At 39.8% G+C, this 18,457-nt stretch overlaps 1 pseudogene; it reads left to right on the top strand.

Moving 5' to 3' along the window:
• The first annotated feature begins 3,780 nt into the window (after nt 1-3,780).
• On the top strand, nt 3,781-16,898 carry LOC134210401 (sodium-independent sulfate anion transporter-like; annotated as a pseudogene).
• The last annotated feature ends 1,559 nt before the right edge of the window (nt 16,899-18,457 follow it).

Genomic DNA, 18,457 nt, shown 5'->3' with positions numbered 1-18,457 from the left:
GAACACTAAGCTGCGAGGCGGCTCTGTCCCAGTGTGGGGATGTAATGCCAATAAGAAGAAGAAGAAGACATTGAAAGTATTTTATCGAACAAATTTGGAATTTTAAAGATGATGTCTTTAGCAACGATCGTCTAGTGGGAATGGACCTCTGCGATGGGAGAGTAATTAGGAATTTTACAAATAGGTGTAGGTGTGCTTGCAATATTCTTATATGTATGAAATACCTACACTCAAGTTGTATTCGGCAAAGTTGTTCAGGATGTCCAGGACTCTAAAAGGTGCTCAGTATAATGAGTACTTCTTCCAAAAGGCGGCGCTAGTGAGCAGTTATATTTGAGTATATTGTTCCATGTAAGATCTGATGTATTTTAAGGCGCAGTATTTTTGGCAAACATTCCATATTTTTATTTTTATCGACCTGCTGATGCAAATGTTAGAATGCGTTCCCAGTATATGTTCTCGGCCATCCAAGAATTCCCTGGAATAAGGCCTTTGAGTCTGTCGCAAGGGACCCTATTCTCTGTGTGCCGGCTGAAAGTGGTGGGGAAGATTTGGTTCCTACGCCGACGACATCAGCGTGATCGTGACTGAGGCTGATCGAGGCGATGAGGGAAGTCTTTCGTCGTTTTGGTCTTGCGCCGCGCGCAATTGAATTTGCGAAAACTGCCGTGGTTAATGTGGGTTTTAAAGGGAATATGTTTGACATCCAGTGGCCGCACCACTCGTAGTTCGCGTATTTCCTTTGCAAACCTATATGGCTGATGACAACGCTGAACGAGAATGCGATGGTGGAAAGTTTCGTGGCAGATGGCTGCAATCTTTAAGGAAGTTCACACCGCACCAGAAGGTTATCACGCTGAACACGTTCGGTACGTCAAAATTGTGGTACCTTTCTTCGATGCTGCCTCATTTCGGTGTACATACGGCCAAAATCACGTCGTCGATGGGAACTTTTCTCTGGAGAGGAATAGTCGCCCGCGTTCCCATAATGCAACTGGCCCGAACAATCAACACTTCGTACTGCAAACAGAGCAACCAAAGGTGGAATGCAACAGTCCGGCAGTTGACTGGCCAAGCGCGTGGCGTAACATCCGTAGGAAAGAACTCTCTTTAGCGCAACGATCTCAATTCTATCTTTTCGTTAACGGGAAAACCAAACACCGCAAACTGCTGCATGTGATGCATTTATCAGCTGATGAGAATTGTCAACACTGCACTACTGTGTGGCAATCAAACACCCGAAACACTTCAACATAAATTTTCTTCTTGCGTTCGTGTCGGCCCGGCATGGACGACCGTCCATGCAGGAGAAGCTGGCAGAAGTGATGGATGGATGGAGACCGCATTCGTTTAAAGACCTCGCGAAGTCCGCATTGTCAGGCATACGGAAAGCGAGTGAGTGGTCACGGAGAACGGGTAGAACGATGACGATGGTAGCGGTCCTAGTTTCGATGACGGTGGTTTCTGCATCTGTAACGCTTTAGCGGCAAACTATCGAGTGGCTATCGTCGGCGTCAGCGGCACTTCAGTGAAAATTTATTGCATGGTTATGGATCTGGTTTTGTTGCAGGACCAATAAATTGGTTCTTTTCAGGACCACCATTTCATACAAAGGAAGGTTGTTGTGTGGAGAATATTGTTCAAAGTACAAATTAACCGCTTTGAGACGCCAGAAAATTTCCGTCCGTAGCAGAATCACGAACGCGCGGAGATGCCACAAATATTTATTTGCATGGGTGGCAGCCAAGTGAAATTTTCTCAAGATTCTGATTTGGTTTTGTTACTGTTTGTGACTGGGAAGGAGAATTATTGGAAGTCAATCGGTTTTTTAAGAAGGTATCACAATCAGTACTGGAAAAGGTCGTGATCGTCATAAGACAAAGAGCAAAGCATAAAGTTGCCATCGGCAGCAGAATCACGAGTGCGCGTTAGAAGTTCAAAAGTATATTTGCATGGATGGAAATAAAACCTCAAACAAGTAGCAGACTACCCACTAAAATTATAATCTTGAGGAGACATTTTACTTAACTGCTACGGCTGCTATCCATTCGAATAATTTTCTGCAGCGTCTTTCTCTGACGTCCGCGTGATTCTGCTACCGATGGAAAATATCTGTCATTAGCAAGCGAATCATCGGTACATTGATCTAAATTAGTCTTGCCTCAAATTATGGGTTAAGAGCTGCTTTCACTGATGGTAGCCAATCGTTAGTACTTCAGACAAGAAAATTTAATCTGAGCGCTGCTGATGCTGACGACGACGACGACGACCGCACGACCCACTCCATTGGTGGGAATAACATTTCCAGTAGGAGCTCCGCCGTTGCCAATGGTGGGACCGCGGTCTGCTCTTCGCGACATCTTGAACGAAATGGGTAGGGCGTGGAGAAGCTGCTTTTTCTGTAATCAATAAAGTTAACCCTGTAGCCACGCCCCTTTGGTGAGTGTTGCGGTAACACAATATTTGCACTCATACCGATCAACAAAGAGGCGGGACTAATGGGCCTCCTTTATTGATTATAAGAAAAATGCTTTCCCACGATTTTTACCGGGAACGTAAGGCTTTTCAAGACGGAATCGAAACAAATTTCACTGAAGATAAGGAATCTCTGGTGGAAGATAAAGATCAACCTAATTGTGAAGTGAATATTCCACAAACTACAACATGTTTGATCAAAATGTGTCTCAGATATAATAAACCAATAAACCAATAATACCTTAGTTAACACCAAAAAGCTAAAATCATAACCATAATAAACAACAATGCGTATTGTGTTACAATAATATCCTTACGTTGTCCAACGTCCACCTTGCGGTCGTGTCTTGTACACAACCCATCTGATTTTTTTTCGAATTTTGCATGGGAAATGCTTTGGACTTTGTTAGGAACTTTTATTAATATGAATTTGCAAATGATGTAATCACGTGCATTCAAGTTATGAACCTATTTGTTTGAATATTAATGTATCAAAACGTTCCGTTGGAGAATGTTCTGCAAAGCTAAAAAAGAATATAAGTTCGAACCGGTTATTAGCTGGATCTGGTTTATGACAAACGCGAATTTGCCATCTCCAGATTTTACTCGTAAACACATTTAAAAACCAATTAACGATCAAATTCATTCTCAGTCGGTTCAGAAAATCTTCCGAAAACCAGAGAAAAACGAAAGTCATCGTTTGCCTACCACCACAGCCAAAGGCCGACAGTTTTTCTATTTTTCCTTCATCACTGATATATCACTGACCGTGCCTACGTAAGTTGTTGCTCAGCCAGACGGACAAAGCTTTCCGCACACATGTCGCTGGTCCGATCGTTCCGAAGACGTGATAAAACGGTCCAACATGTGCTATTTTAATAACGCCCGCCTCGCGGCATTCTCTTTCGCTGCCGCCGTCGGTAGACTATGCTGCGGCGGTATAATTAGCTTATTTCCGAGAATGACTGACACTTATGACCCACTCGTCGCATTGCAATTGTATCATCAATGAATGCGTACCGTCCAAGTTCAACGCAAAGTGGCATCACATATGGCCGGCCTTTTGGTTGACAATTTGAACAAAAGATTGCCATCAACCCGACCTAATGTGTTTCTCAATATGCCGCCTGACGTCCGATAAAGTCGCTCTCGAAGCGGTTCCATCCGGTTAGTTGACCACTCATGACCATTTTCCTACCCATCAACGCGACACAGCACCCAAAATTAAAATGAAACTTTCTTTGTGTTTGTTTCCCACCAAATTGAGACTCATTCGAATTTCCTTCCAATTTTCTCTCTCTCCAGACGAACTTCTAGTGACACCCAACTGGACAAGGTTCACGGCATTAAAGGAGCCTCCGTGTACAACATCCACGGGCTGGCTGGTTCACAGGGATCCCTGAGCATCCCAGCCATCCACAAAGACGTCCCTGGCTATCGGGGCAGCAATGAATTCATTTGTAAGTATTTTGCCTACCTTAATTTTTTTTTTGCGACGTACGCCAACGCTGACCACGCTCACATATTCGCTCGTGGCTTTTCCGCTTGTGTTATACATTTTTTTTTCGAGCGAATCGACGGCAGTTAAACCAAAATATTCGTCTAATATCAATCCCCTTTGTTTCATTCCTCTCAGTATCTGACGACAAAAAGTCCACCATGGACCATCTGCGCGAAATTGGTCCCTGGTGCCGACGAAAGTATCGGAGCATCTTCCGGAAGAAAATCCTCTACAAACGCGTGCCAGTGCTCAACTGGCTTCCAAAATACAACCTAGATGACGCAATCGGCGATCTGGTGGCCGGATTTACGGTCGGCCTCACCGTTATCCCGCAGGCGTTGGCTTACAGCAGCATCGCCGGACTACCAGCGGCGGTAAGTTTCCAAGACATCCCGGTGGTTCCGCAGATCTCTATTTCGAAACTCTATTCCCACAGTACGGTCTGTACGGTTCGTTTCTCGGCTGTTTCATCTACATCTTCCTTGGATCGTGCAAGGATGTACCCATGGGACCGACCGCCATCGCCTCTTTGCTGACATTCCAGGTGACGAATGGAATTTGGCAACAGGCGGTACTTCTTGCTTCTTGACGGGTTTGATCGAGCTGCTGATGGGTCTCTTTGCCCTTGGCTTCCTAATTGACTTTGTATCTGGACCGGTGAGTTCCGGATTCACGTCGGCAGCTTCGCTGATTATTCTCAGCTCGCAGGTCAAAAGATCTGCTGGGAATAACGGCCAAGGGAACACGTTCATCGAGCAGTGGACGGCCATATTCGACGACATCCATAACACTCAACTGGGCGATGCGGTCATGGGATTCACGTGCATGGTGGTGCTTTTGCTGATGAGGCTGCTGCCACGGATTAAGTTTGGTCCACCGGACGTGGAGGATCAGTCAATGGTGCAGAAAATCACGAACAAGACCCTGTGGTTGATCGGAACCGCTAGAAACGCCATAATCGTTGTTGTGTGTGGAGCAATCGGAGCTTCTTTCTATAACAATGGTCAGATGCCATTCAAAATGATCGGCGATGTGCCGGAGGGTCTTCCCTCGGTTCAACCGCCACCGTTCTCCGTTCCGGAGGTTGTGGACGAAAATGGAAACGTTGTGCAGGAGTATGAAAGCTTCGGTGATATGTTGGGAAATTTCGGATCGATGCTGATCGTCATTCCTTTGATAGCTCTGTTGGAAGATGTCTCCATCTGCAAGGCTTTTGGTGAGTATCATGAAAAAAATTATGTTATGCTGCCAAGATATGACCAAGAAGAATACATTCAGGTGTTCTAATGTGTCAATTCTATTATTCCGTCGTATTGGATTTTATTATGGGACAGCCACTGAAAATAAATTATTCCCTCTCGCGCTCATCTCTTCTATCGACTATTTTTTGGTCCGTCTGTAAATTGGTTTCGTTGAGTATAATTATAAAATTAGTCCACAAACAAGGCGCCACCAACTCTAAACTTTTCACAGCAATATCCCGAAAATGCAAACAAATACTAACAAAAAAACTATATCGAATCTAATGACAAATTGATAAATAGACATTAGGACCATAAATGAACATGGGACCCAAAGCTGTCGAGTTCTAGCCTAGGCGCTCCCAACATTTTTCTTTAGGTGAAATTTCAGTTTCACCGATTGTTTCCTTGGTTTGAAGTTTATTTACGTTTTCAACCAAAAAAGGAAAATGTTCTTACAGGGGTGCTAGGATAGGATTTGCCAAGTAGTCAGTAAAAATCGTACCGATTTGCTGTCACAATCGTACCGGTTGCTGATTGGTTGAGTTCTAGCCTAGGCGCTCCCAACATTTTTATTTAAGGTGATAAATTTTAGTTTCACCGATTGTTTTTTTGATATGAAATTTATTTACGTTTTCAACCAAAAAAGGGTGTAAGTTCCAGGGGTGTAAGTGACAAAAACTTAGTTTTGAGATAAATGAGTGCAAAATTTTCAGTACAATTACATCTTGCCGCAAGGCATTTAAAACCAAAGCTTTGTTTGCTATAATCATTTCACGCCCTTAACTAAATTCAGAAAATATATTCAACAGAAAGTATTCTATGATTGAATGAACTTGTAGACTGATTTATGAGGAGTTGATTTGTGTACTTTGAAATTCATTGATCGCCATGAAGAACATAATATGAATGTTATCAAAGGCAGCTGCGATATGTGTTGTGTTGTGACGCATTCACTTAAATCCAAGAGTGCGTGAAATCACGCATTCTAAGCATGTCTGTAGGGTAACCGTACACTTAGTGGAGGCAGCACCAATAGTGGAGGTAGTGGGATTTTAATGAGATTTATCATAAGCATCATAATTATACACGTTAGACGAGTCGCGCTTTCAACATCATGTTAAATGCTACTTGTATTAAGATTTTGTTCGAAAAACTATTGAAAACAATGATTTTCCTTAATAAAATTTACTATTCTGCACCTATAGTGATGCGACTGTACCAATATAACGAATCTCATAAGACATCAATGAATAGCACCATTATGGGAATCAACAATAATTTTTATCACCACTAAGAGAACAGTATACCCACAGAGAAACAGACGTAACACTAGAGAAAATACCATCGACCATGACTTCAACGATCAATTTGAATTTGATTGATTACGCAATTCACAACTAGAGACGCTAGTGTCGTAATCCTTCGAGTTTGACATTTCACTCCAGCGCCTTCTGGTGACGATGTCATACGAAACATCATTTCGTGTAACGTGCTAGCAAGATGGTGGTAGATGAGTTGAGCGATGGATTTTTTTAGAAAAATGTTCCAACTGTTACGTCTGTTTGTCTGTGGTATACCTATTAGTGAAGCAAGCAATATTTGAGGGCTTTGGGACAGTTCGTTGAATGGCATTTCATCGAATGACGTTTTCGACATTTAGTCGAATTGACATTTGATCGAGTGGACATTTTGCCGAGTGAACATTTAGTCGAAGAGACTTAAATTTTTTTTTAGGAAAGGATATTTAGTCGAAAACACATTTAGTCGAAAAGATATTTTGAAAAAAATGACATTTAGTCAAATGTTGAAAGCAATTTCAGCCAGTAAGGAGCTGTCCACAAGCCACGTAGACCAAAATTTCACATTTTCAAACCCCCTCCCACTTAGTAGACTTTTGTAAACTTTTCCGACACCCCTCCTTCCCCCTTGAAGACTTTTTCAAATTTTCCGAAATATCATATGCTGATTGGAAACAATATGGAAATCAATCACGTTTTATTCAGCTATTCAAAATTCAATCAAATTTCCACAGGAAATTCATCCAAATTTCAACAGGAAATTCATCCAAATTTCAACAGGAAATTCATCCAAATTTCCATTGGAATTTCATTCAAATTTCCACAGTAAATTCATCCGAATTTCCTGTAGAAATTCTAATGAACTTCCTGTAGAAATTCGGATGAAATTCCTAGGAAAATTCGGATGATCTTCCTGTAGAAATTCGGATGAAATTCCTAGGAAAATTCGGATGATCTTCCTGTGGAAATTCGGATGGAAATTCGAATGAATTTCCTGTGGAAATTCGAATGAATTTCCTGTGGAAATTCGAATGAATTTCCTGTGGAAATTCGAATGAATTTCCTGTGAAAATTCGAATGAATTTCCTGTGGAAATTCGAATGAATTTCCTGTGGAAATTCGAATGAATTTCCTGTGGAAATTCGAATGAATTTCCTGTGGAAATTCGAATGAATTTCCTGTGGAAATTCGATTGAATTTCCTGTGGAAATTCGATTGAATTTCCTGTGGAAATTCGATTGAATTTCCTGTGGAAATTCGATTGAATTTCCTGTGGAAATTCGAATGAATTTCCTGTGGAAATTCGAATGAATTTCCTGTGGAAATTCGAATGAATTTCCTGTGGAAATTCGAATGAATTTCCTGTGGAAATTCGAATGAATTTCCTGTGGAAATTCGAATGAATTTCCTGTGGAATTTCGAATGAATTTCCTGTGGAATTTCGAATGAATTTCCTGTGGAATTTCGAATGAATTTCCTGTGGAAATTCGAATGAATTTCCTGTGGAAATTCGAATGAATTTCCTGTGGAATTTCGAATGAATTTCCTGTGGAAATTCGAATGAATTTCCTGTGGAAATTCGAATGAATTTCCTGTGGAAATTCCAATGAATTTCCTGTGGAAATTGCATTGAATTTCCTGTGGAAATGCGGATGAATTTCCTGTGGAAATTCGAATGAATTTCCTGTGGAAATTCGAATGAATTTCCTGTGGAAATTCGAATGAATTTCCTGTGGAAATTCGAATGAATTTCCTGTGGAAATTCGAATGAATTTCCTGTGGAAATTCGAATGAATTTCCTGTGGGAATTCGAATGAATTTCCTGTGGAAATTCGAATGAATTTCCTGTGGAAATTCGAATGAATTTCCTGTGGAAATTCGAATGAATTTCCTGTGGAAATTCGAATGAATTTCCTGTGGAAATTCGAATGAATTTCCCGTGGAAATTCGAATGAATTTCCTGTAAAATTCGAATGAATTTCCTGTGGAAATTCGAATGAATTTCCTGTGGAAATTCGAATGAATTTCCTGTGGAAATTCGAATGAATTTCCTGTGGAAATTCGAACGAATTTCCTGTGGAAATTCGAATGAATTTCCTGTGGAAATTCGAATGAATTTCCTGTGGAAATTCGAATGAATTTCCTGTGGAAATTCGGATGAATTTCCTGTGGAAATTCGGATGAATTTCTTGTGGAAATTCGAATGAATTTCCTGTGGAAATTCGAATGAATTTCCTGTGGAAATTCGAATGAATTTCCTGTGGAAATTCGAATGAATTTCCTGTGGAAATTCGAATGAATTTCCTGTGGAAATTCGAATGAATTTCCTGTGGAAATTCGAATGAATTTCCTGTGGAAATTTGAATGAATTTCCTGTGGAAATTCGAATGAATTTCCTGTGGAAATTTGAATGAATTTCCTGTGGAAATTTGAATGAATTTCCTGTGGAAATTCGAATGAATTTCCTGTGGAAATTCGAATGAATTTCCTGTGGAAACTCTAATGAATTTCCTTTGGAGATTCGAATGAATTTCCTGTGGAAGTTCGAATGAATTTCTTGTGGAAGTTCGAATGAATTTCCTGTGGAAATTCGGATGAATGTCTTGTGGAAATCAAGATGAATTTCTTGTGGAAATTGGGATGAATTTCATGTGGAAATATAAATGAATATTCTGGGGAAATCCGGATGAATTTCCCGTGGAATTTCGGATGAGTTTCCTGTTGAAATTCGGATGAATTTCCTGTGGAAATTCGGAGGAATTTCCTGTGGAAATTCGGACGAATTTCCTGTGGAAATTCGGATGAATTTCCCGTGGAATTTCGGATGAGTTTCCTGTTGAAATTCGGATGAATTTCCCTGTGGAAATTCGGATGAATTTCCTGTGGAATTCGGATGAATTTCCTGTGGAAATTCGGATGAATTTCCTGTGGAAATTCGGATGAATTTCTGTGGAAATTCGGATGAATTTCCTGTTAATATTCGGATGAACTTCCTGTGGAAATTCGGATGAATTTCCTGTGGAAATTCGGATGAATTTCCTGTGGAAATTCGGATGAATTTCCTGTGGAAATTCGGATGAATTTCCTGTGGAAATTCGGATGAATTTCCTGTGGAAATTCAGATGAATTTCCTGTGGAAATTCGGATGAATTTCCTGTGGAAATTCGAATGAATTTCCTGTGGAAATTCGAATGAATTTCCTGTGGAAATTCGAATGAATTTCCGTGGAAATTGAATGAATTTCCTGTGGAAATTCGAACCCGATGAATTTCCTGTGAAATTCGGATGGATGAATTTTCCTGTGGAAATTCGGATGAATTTCCTGTGGAAATTCGGATGAATTTCCTGTGGAAATTCGGATGAATTTCCTGTGGAAATTCGGATGAATGTCCTGTGGAAGTCGGATGAATTTCCTGTGGAAATTCGGATGAATTTCCTGTGGAAATTCGGATAATTTCCCTGTGGAAATCGGATGAATTTCCTGTGGAAGTCGGATGAATTTCCTGTAGAAATCGGATGAATTTCCTGTGGAAATTCGGATGAATTTCCTGTGGAAGTCGGAATTTCTGTGGAAATTCGGATGAATTTCACCATGAAATTCGGATGAATTTCCTGTGAAATTCCGATGAATCTCCTATGGAAATTCGGATGAATTTCCTGTGGACATTCTGATGAATTTTCTGTGGAAATTCGGATGAATTACCTGTGAAATTTCGGATGAAATTCCTATGGAAATTCGGATGAATTTCCTGTGGAAATCGGATGAATTTCCTGTGGAATCGGATGAATTTCCTGTGGAAATTCGGATGAATTTCCTGTGAAGTCGGATGAATTTCCTGTGGAAATTCGGATGAATTTCCTGTGGAAGTCGGATGAATTTCCTGTGAAGTCGGATGAATTTCCTGTGGAATCGGATGAATTTCCTGTGGAAATCGGATGAATTTCCTGTGGAAATTCGGATGAGTTTCCTGTGGAAATTCGGATGAGTTTCCTGTGGAAATTCGGATGAATTTCCTGTGGAAGTCGGATGAATTTCCTGTGGAAATTCGGATGAATTTCCTGTGGAATTCGGATGAATTTCCTGTGGAAATCGGATGAATTTCCTGTGGAAATTCGGATGAATTTCCTGTATTTAATTTCGGATGAATTTTCTGTGTGGAAATTCGGATGAATTTCCTGTGGAATTCGGATGAATTCACTCTGGAAGTCGGATGAATTGGATTCCTGTGGAAATCGGATGAATTTCCTGTGGAAATTCGGATTTGAATTTCCTGTGGAAATTCGGATGAATTTCCTGTGGAATTCGGACGTAACTCTGCGGACTGGATGAATTTCCTGTGGAAATCGGATGAATTCCTGTGGAAATTCAGATGATTTTTTCGTGGAAATTCGGATGAGTTTCCTGTGGAAATTCGGATGAGTTTCCTGTGGAAATTCGGATGAGTTTCCTGTGGAAATTCGGATGAATTTCCTGTGGAAATTCGGATGAATTTCCTGTGGAAATTCGGATGAATTTCCTGTGGAAATTCGGATGAATTTCCTGTGGAAGATCGGATGAATTTCCTGTGGAAGATCGGATGAATTTCCTCTGGAAATTCGGATGAATTTCCTGTGGAAATTCGGATGAATTTCCTGTGGAAATCGGATGAATTTCCTGTGGAAGTCGGATGAATTTCCTGTGGAAATTCGGATGATTTTCTTCTGGAATACGGAGGAATTTTCTTTGGGAATTCGGATGAATTTCTTTTGGAAATCCAGATGAATTTCCTGTGGAAATTCGGATGAATTTCCTGTGGAAATTCGGATGAATTTCCTGTGGAAATTCGGATGAATTTCCTGTGGAAATTCGGATGAATTTCCTGTGGAAATTCGGATGAATTTCCTGTGGAAATTCGGATGAATTTCCTGTGGAAATTCGGATGAATTTCCTGTGGAAATTTGGATGAATTTTCTGTGGAAATTTGGATGAATTTCCTGTGGTAATTGGGATGAATTTCCTGTGGAAATTGGGATGAATTTCCTGTGAATGGATGAATTTCCTTAATTTATGTGTGGTTCTATATCAATTATATTAGGGTGAGCTATTGCAAAAAATTTATAGCGGCGAAACATTAATCTTATATAGATATTTATGAATATGATTGATGATTAATGATTAAATCATATTTTTTCGAAATTCATCGAAATTTATCGAAAATCATCCGAAATTTCCACAGGAAATTCTTTCGAATTTCCACAAGAAATTCATCCGAATTTCCACAGGAAATTCATCCGAATTTCCACAGGAAATTTATCCGAATGTCCACAGGAATTTCATCCGAATTTTCACAGGAATTTAAATCTGTGGAATGTTGTTGGAATGAAATTCGAATGAATTTCCTTTGGAAAATCGAATTAATTTCCACAGGAAATTGATTCGAATTTCCACAGGAAATTCATTTGAATTTCCACAGGAAATTCATTCGAATTTTCACAGGAAATTCATCTGATTTTTTATTAAAAAAATCGTAAAAATGTCACTCATTTTTCCGGCACTTTTACTGGACCGATTTGCTTGCAGAATACTCTCCTATTGTTTCCTATTAAAAAATGGTCAAATTGTACTATGGGCTCAAATTTTATGGCCAAAATACTATTTTTATAATGTACGAGAAGAGCACCATTACCGCTAGGTGGATTAATCAGGGTTTTTCTTTTATAAATTAATAAGTAAGTTATGTTAGTTATTGCGCTAACTTTACAGAAAGCATCTCCTCACTGGTATTGCATCTGAAATGTACCAATCATTTGGAAAGGAGGGTAGGTTTTACGTCTTTAGGAGAAGCTGTCCATTTGGAATAACACTCTCTGGGGCTTTTCCTGCTCCAATAAAAAATAAGTAAAATGGGAAATATCATCCAAAAGAGTTAGAATGAAAAATATGATTTTAAAGAAGTTTCACATAAAACGCCTTAGGGGTTGCACACTAGTTACGTTACGTACACGCAACATCTTCCTAAAAGCTCCTTGTTTCTATTCAGTTTCATTAAAGGCATTGGAAAAACATCAAAGCACGAAAAAGTTGCATCAAGATGTCAAAAACGTTCGAATTGTGATCAATGTTCCATTAAAATAGCAATGCAGTACGTGTTTGACATTTGGAAACAAACAAATAAAGAATACTGCACTTCTTGTTGCAAACACGAAACAAAATCATTAAGTTGCATATTTTTTACCATGTAACTTCAATGCGTCTTTCAAAATTTAATTGTTTGTTTAAATTAGGTTGCAGATTAGTTGCATGTGTCTTCATGTTTAATTTAGCATCGTTCAACGTTTTGACAACTCACATTTTTTTCCTGTGATGGTGCAATCAAGTAACAGGAAACCTGAGTACAAAACTTCATAATCGTATGGTTTTTATGGTGAGTCAACATGCAGTCCCTTCGAAGTGTTGAATGGTGCTGTGGTAGAGTGAAGGACTATCAATCACAAGATTTATAAATCGAATCCAGTTTTATATTTTTATTTTATTTTTTTTTCCACTGTAGTATTTTGCATCATTATTGCAATTTTACTGCAATCGAAGGATGTTTCCGTAGGCTCCACCCCTTGCGCTTTTTAGATTGCAAGAGAGTTATATTTGATGGCACATATGCAAAGATTGTTTATTTCCGAATAGTTGCAACACAGCGAAATGTTCAGTAGTGAAACAATTTGTGCTGCTTGGGATGGGGGAGGGAGGGTTGAAAAACCCAGAAAAATTGCTTACGTAATGAGTGTACGGCCTCTTAAGTTTTTTTATATATAAGAGATAGAGACTCGGCTTGTTCAGCAAAGTTGTTCGTAATAACATTAGCCACAACTTTGCTTAAGGGGCTGTCCATAAACCACGTAGACTCTTGAGGGGGAGGGAGGGGTTTCGAAAAAGTCTACGTTAGTCTACGAAGGGGGACGGGGGAGTATACCAAAAGTCTACGTAGACATTTTTTTATTTTATTTTTTGGAAAATAATTTATACCGAAGCTATGTGCAAAGTTAACTTGTTTGATTTTTTTTAAGATTTCCCCAATTTTTTTGCAAGACTATCGAAATAATCTAATGGATTTCACTGAAGTAATAGTCTGATCTTCGCCTTAAAACTATATGGGTATTCCCAGGATATTCTTCTGTGCTGAGCAGGAAAATTCTACGGAGTATTCTATAAAAACTTTCGAAAAAAATTCAAAATTTCTGCTTGGATTTTATTGCAGATTCTACATTTTTTTTTTTTATTTTCGTCGGGAACTTCTTTGGAAACTACAAATGATTCTTTATAATTTTCGAAATTTCCGCGAGAAACCCTTCACTGGAGATTTTCTGGGAAGTCGCCGGATTTTTTTTCTTAATTTCGGAAATTCTTAAAAATTTTCGCAAGGAATTCTTTGGATATATAAGTGAAATTCTTCGAAATTTCCATGGGCAATTCTTCGTATATTTTAGGGCAATTTCTTCGGGAGTACTAATGCGAATTCTTTGGAATAATCGATGGAAAATCGTAAGAATTTCTAAAGAAACTATTGAAAATTTCCACGAGAAATTATTTGAATTTTCCACCAAAAACTCTGTGAGTTTCCGTAAAAAATGTTCGTCATTTTCGTAAGAAAGCTTTTGTAATTTTCATGAAAAATTATTCGAAATTTTTACGAGAAATTCACCAAAATTTCAACTGAAAGTTCTCTATAATTTTCACCGCAAATTATTCGGAAAAGTCTTTGGAATGTCTATAGGATTTAAAAAAAATTTCAGAGAATTGCTCCAAATCTGCAAGGAAACCATTCCAAAATTTCACGGGAAATATTTCGAAATGTCCATTTTAACTTAAAATTACATCGGAAAATAATTTTAAATTTTCACGGAAATTCTGAAATTTTTTCGGTTTTATACAAATTTGAACCGGCGTGAAGAATTGTAGGTCAGATGTGTGACAGATTTTAAGCAGTGGCGCGCCGATGCAAAAGTGTCGGCAGCGGTGGTGCACACCTCTAGGAGGAATCGAATTCAACAAAATTTGAATTAATTGACTTGGAGGTTTGGTTTCAGGAGCAGTGGACAGAGGATTAAATTTGATTCCGATTTTGATTGTCCAATCACATATGATATTGTGTAAAATTTTGAAAAGTCTACGTAGACTTCAAGGGGGTGGGGGAGGGGTTTCGGAAAAGTCTGCGAAAGTCTACTATGGGAAGGAAGGGTTTGAAAATGTGAAATTTTAGTCTACGTTGTTTGTGGACAGCCCCTAAGACACCGCGGCCGTGCACGGGGGGATTAATCATCATTGGAACGACGAATTGAGGAGATGTTATACATTCTTGGTTTTCTAAAAGGTGGGGATGGTAACAATGATGTTATTATTCTGTTCAGATTACAAGCTTTATCACTAGATATGAATAATATGAAACGATAATATAATATGTGAACTTTGACATCAAGATACAAATCAAATAATAAAGCACTATTTCTGGATTCTATCAAAACAGAGCGTATTTGACCTTCTGATTGATTATTTGTTTACATAAAAATCGATTACTTTGAATAATATTCATGGCATCATTCCAAAAATGAACTGTATAGTGGTCACTTCAGAGCTTTCATCCACATTTACCATAGGTCGTATCGGAGATCTTGAAGATGTTCACGGCTAGGAAAAATGTCTTTCGGCTGCGAAAAAATTGCGAATATTTTTAAAGCCCATCGCATATTGAAATTAAAAAAAACTTTAAAAAACTTTAAATAAAGAAAATAACTCTTGGCGACTGTGGAAACTTAATTGAAAATCAAATCGTTTTCGGCCGTTGCAGTCTTGTAAAGCAGCAAAAACAAGTTTGCTTGTTTTTGCATCTTTACAAGACTGCAACGGCCGAAAACGACTTGATTTTCATTCAAATATAGGTTTCAGCGAAAATAGTTCATTTTTTGGAATATTGTTTGATTCCCTACAGAACTTTATCTTATTCTTTATTTATTCATGCACTTCATTGTAACACTGCGGATTCTATTGGAATCAGACGTTTGAAATCTAGATATTTAGAAAAGTTACACATTTAAAAAATAATCACTTCCAATTTCAATCATGGCACACTACACGTTTCGTAGAATCAAGGGATGCTTAACAAAAATCTAGCCAAAGTTGCTCTATAAGTCATTGCTTTCCTGGTTGGGAGATTCAATATGCTTCTTTCTTTTCCAAACATAATAGCATAGATATAATAGTTCTACTTTTTTCAGTCACTTTTTATTCAAAATTTTATGCAAAATTATTATAAATCAATTCATCTTTCTTTTCTTATTTTGGTCCCAGCCAACGGTAAAGCGGTCGATGCCACCCAGGAGCTGATAGCTATCGGCGTCTCCAATATCGCCAATTCCTTCGTACAGGGCTACCCCGGAACTGGAGCACTTTCTCGTGGAGCCGTTAACAATGCCAGCGGTGTTCGAACGCCCTTCGGTGGATTCTACACGGGAGTCATCGTCATCTTGGCTCTCCTCTTCTTCACTCCGTATTTCTTCTACATACCGAAAGCTGCGCTGGCCGCCATCATTATCGCAGCGGTGATCTTCATGATAGAGGCCCGCGTTATCAAGCCCATGTGGAGAAGCAAAAAATCCGATCTGGTACCTGGAATTGCCGCCTTCGTCGCATGTTTGGCGCTGCCTATCGAATACGGCATTCTGGTCGGTATCGGCCTGAACGTGATCTTCATTCTGTACCACGCCGCGCGACCGAAGATCCACCTGGACCAGCTGATCACCCCGTGCGGAATTAAGTACCTCATGCTGACCCCCGATAGGAGTCTCATCTTCCCGTCGTCCGATTTCGTGCGCAACCTTATCAACAAGCACGGTCTCAAGAATCAAACGCCGGTGGTGATCGATTGCACGCACATCTACGGAGCGGATTTCACCGCGGCCCAGGTCATCGATACGCTCATCAAGGACTTCAAAATGCGGAACCAGATGCTGCTGTTCCTGAACCTGAAACCGTCGGTTTGCAACGTGTTCGAGGGAGCGGAACTGGAATATCGGGTTTTCTACGATATCGAACAGCTCGAGAAGGCTATCCAGGAGATCCGACGAAAGAGTTTCCAAGCTTAGGTGGCGCACAGTTTGAGCGGTATTAGAGCGGCAAAGACAGAAACTCAGGACCATTCAAACCGCTTGCCTAGTGGAGTTAGTCATTTAGTGTTAGATAATGATCTAATGTTAGAACAATTTACTTATCCAAAAACGCATTACGTTTTCCGCAACAGAAAAGTGATCTAGATATTAAGCCGTTTGTAGAGCTAACACAAGAAGGGAGTCATATAATTGTGATGGCGAAAATTTCCACTGGTATTTTTTTCAATATGCTGGGCCGAATTGGGAAAGCTGTGAACCAGTGTGTACTCATTGTACAGATGAATAACGTCGACGATCGTTGAAAAGTTGTTATTTTGATTTGCAGATGAAAAATTGTTAGAACGAAAATGAGAGCTATTGTTGGTGTGGGTCGAAGAACCCACCACAAGTAAGGCCCATTGTAATTTTGGTAGGATTAGTTGACTTTTTAGTTTGGTAAGTTGATCCTTACTGTTGAAATATACGAGATGCTCCTTATTTTAAATACTGTTGAATCGAAAACAAATGCTGGTTGATTATTATTCCGAAATCGTCGAATGTCGTTGAAATCAATCGAAGCGTGATTTATTGATTACACAACAAAGTTTTCATGCGAAGATCATTAATGAAATTCTACCCACACAGGGGCATAATTTATTGAGTCCTATCGTATCCTATGATGATCGTTCACTCTTTTTTGTTCGGAGCCCCCAAACGCCAGTATCCCTGCACACCGGCCGCACGCGCATCTTCCTTGATTGCACACAACCAGCAAATGCGGAGCCGACGTCCTCTTCCAGCTTCTCTGCTAAACATGACTTTTACAGGTCTCTCAAAAGCCCACTGTAAACTACCGTATCTCATCAGCCTGCCGATGTCTGCATTTTTGCACACTTGGTACAACTCGTGATTCTTGTGTCTCACCATTCACCATTTTCCACCACGCCAACCGTTTGGACTGCCCCGTTCACGACTTGTTGATGATGGTTCAGTTTTTTTGCGCACCAGATCTTCGAATTGCACCTTCCAGAGCTATGTTGAAAAGCAGATTAGAAGGCGCGTCGCCTTGCTTCAATCCATCTAAGCTTTTCCGGGAGGCCATGTTCTAGCATCATATGCCAAAGTTCGTTCTGTTTCACTAAGCCGCTGCCTTAGTCCACAATTAAGTCCACAATTAGATGATGAGTCCGCAACTTGTATTCCCGGAATGTATCAAGGATTTGTCGCAGAGTAGTATTGTCTAATACGTTGTTGAACGCCCTTCTCAAAACCGCTTCGATATTCACCGACATATGTCTCTGCAAACGGGCGCAGTCTGCTAAACAGAATTTGGGAGATTACCTTGTAGGCGGTATCGAGGAGTGTTATACCTCGATATTTAGCACAGTCGAGCCTATGTGCTTTCTTGTAGATAGGACATATGAGGCTAGCACGCCAGCTCCAAGGCATTTCTTATTTATTTATTCCATATTCAAATAATGATGTTAATTGCTTGTCATAAGACGAGTTTGTACAATCCCATTTAATTCAACCACTTAATTGTGCCTTGTTTTTATTTATTACCAGACTAAGGCCGGAGTAGCCTGTGCTGCACATAAAAGTCTTCTCCATTCAGCTCGGTCCATGGCTGCACTTCGCCAACCACGCAGTCTGCGGAGGGTCCGCAAATCGTCCTCCACCTGATCGATCCACCTTGCCCGCTGTGCACCTCGCCTTTTTGTTCCCGTCAGATCGTTGTCGAGAACCATTTTCACCGGATTACTGTCTGACATTCTGGCTACGTGCCTGGTCCACCGCAGTCGTCCGATTTTCGCGGTGTGAAC

The sequence above is a fragment of the Armigeres subalbatus genome, chromosome 1, assembly GCF_024139115.2.
Source record: "Armigeres subalbatus isolate Guangzhou_Male chromosome 1, GZ_Asu_2, whole genome shotgun sequence".
Lineage (NCBI taxonomy): Eukaryota > Metazoa > Arthropoda > Insecta > Diptera > Culicidae > Armigeres > Armigeres subalbatus.
Note: the sequence above shows the minus strand (reverse complement) of the source record. Positions and strands in the feature narration are given on the sequence as shown.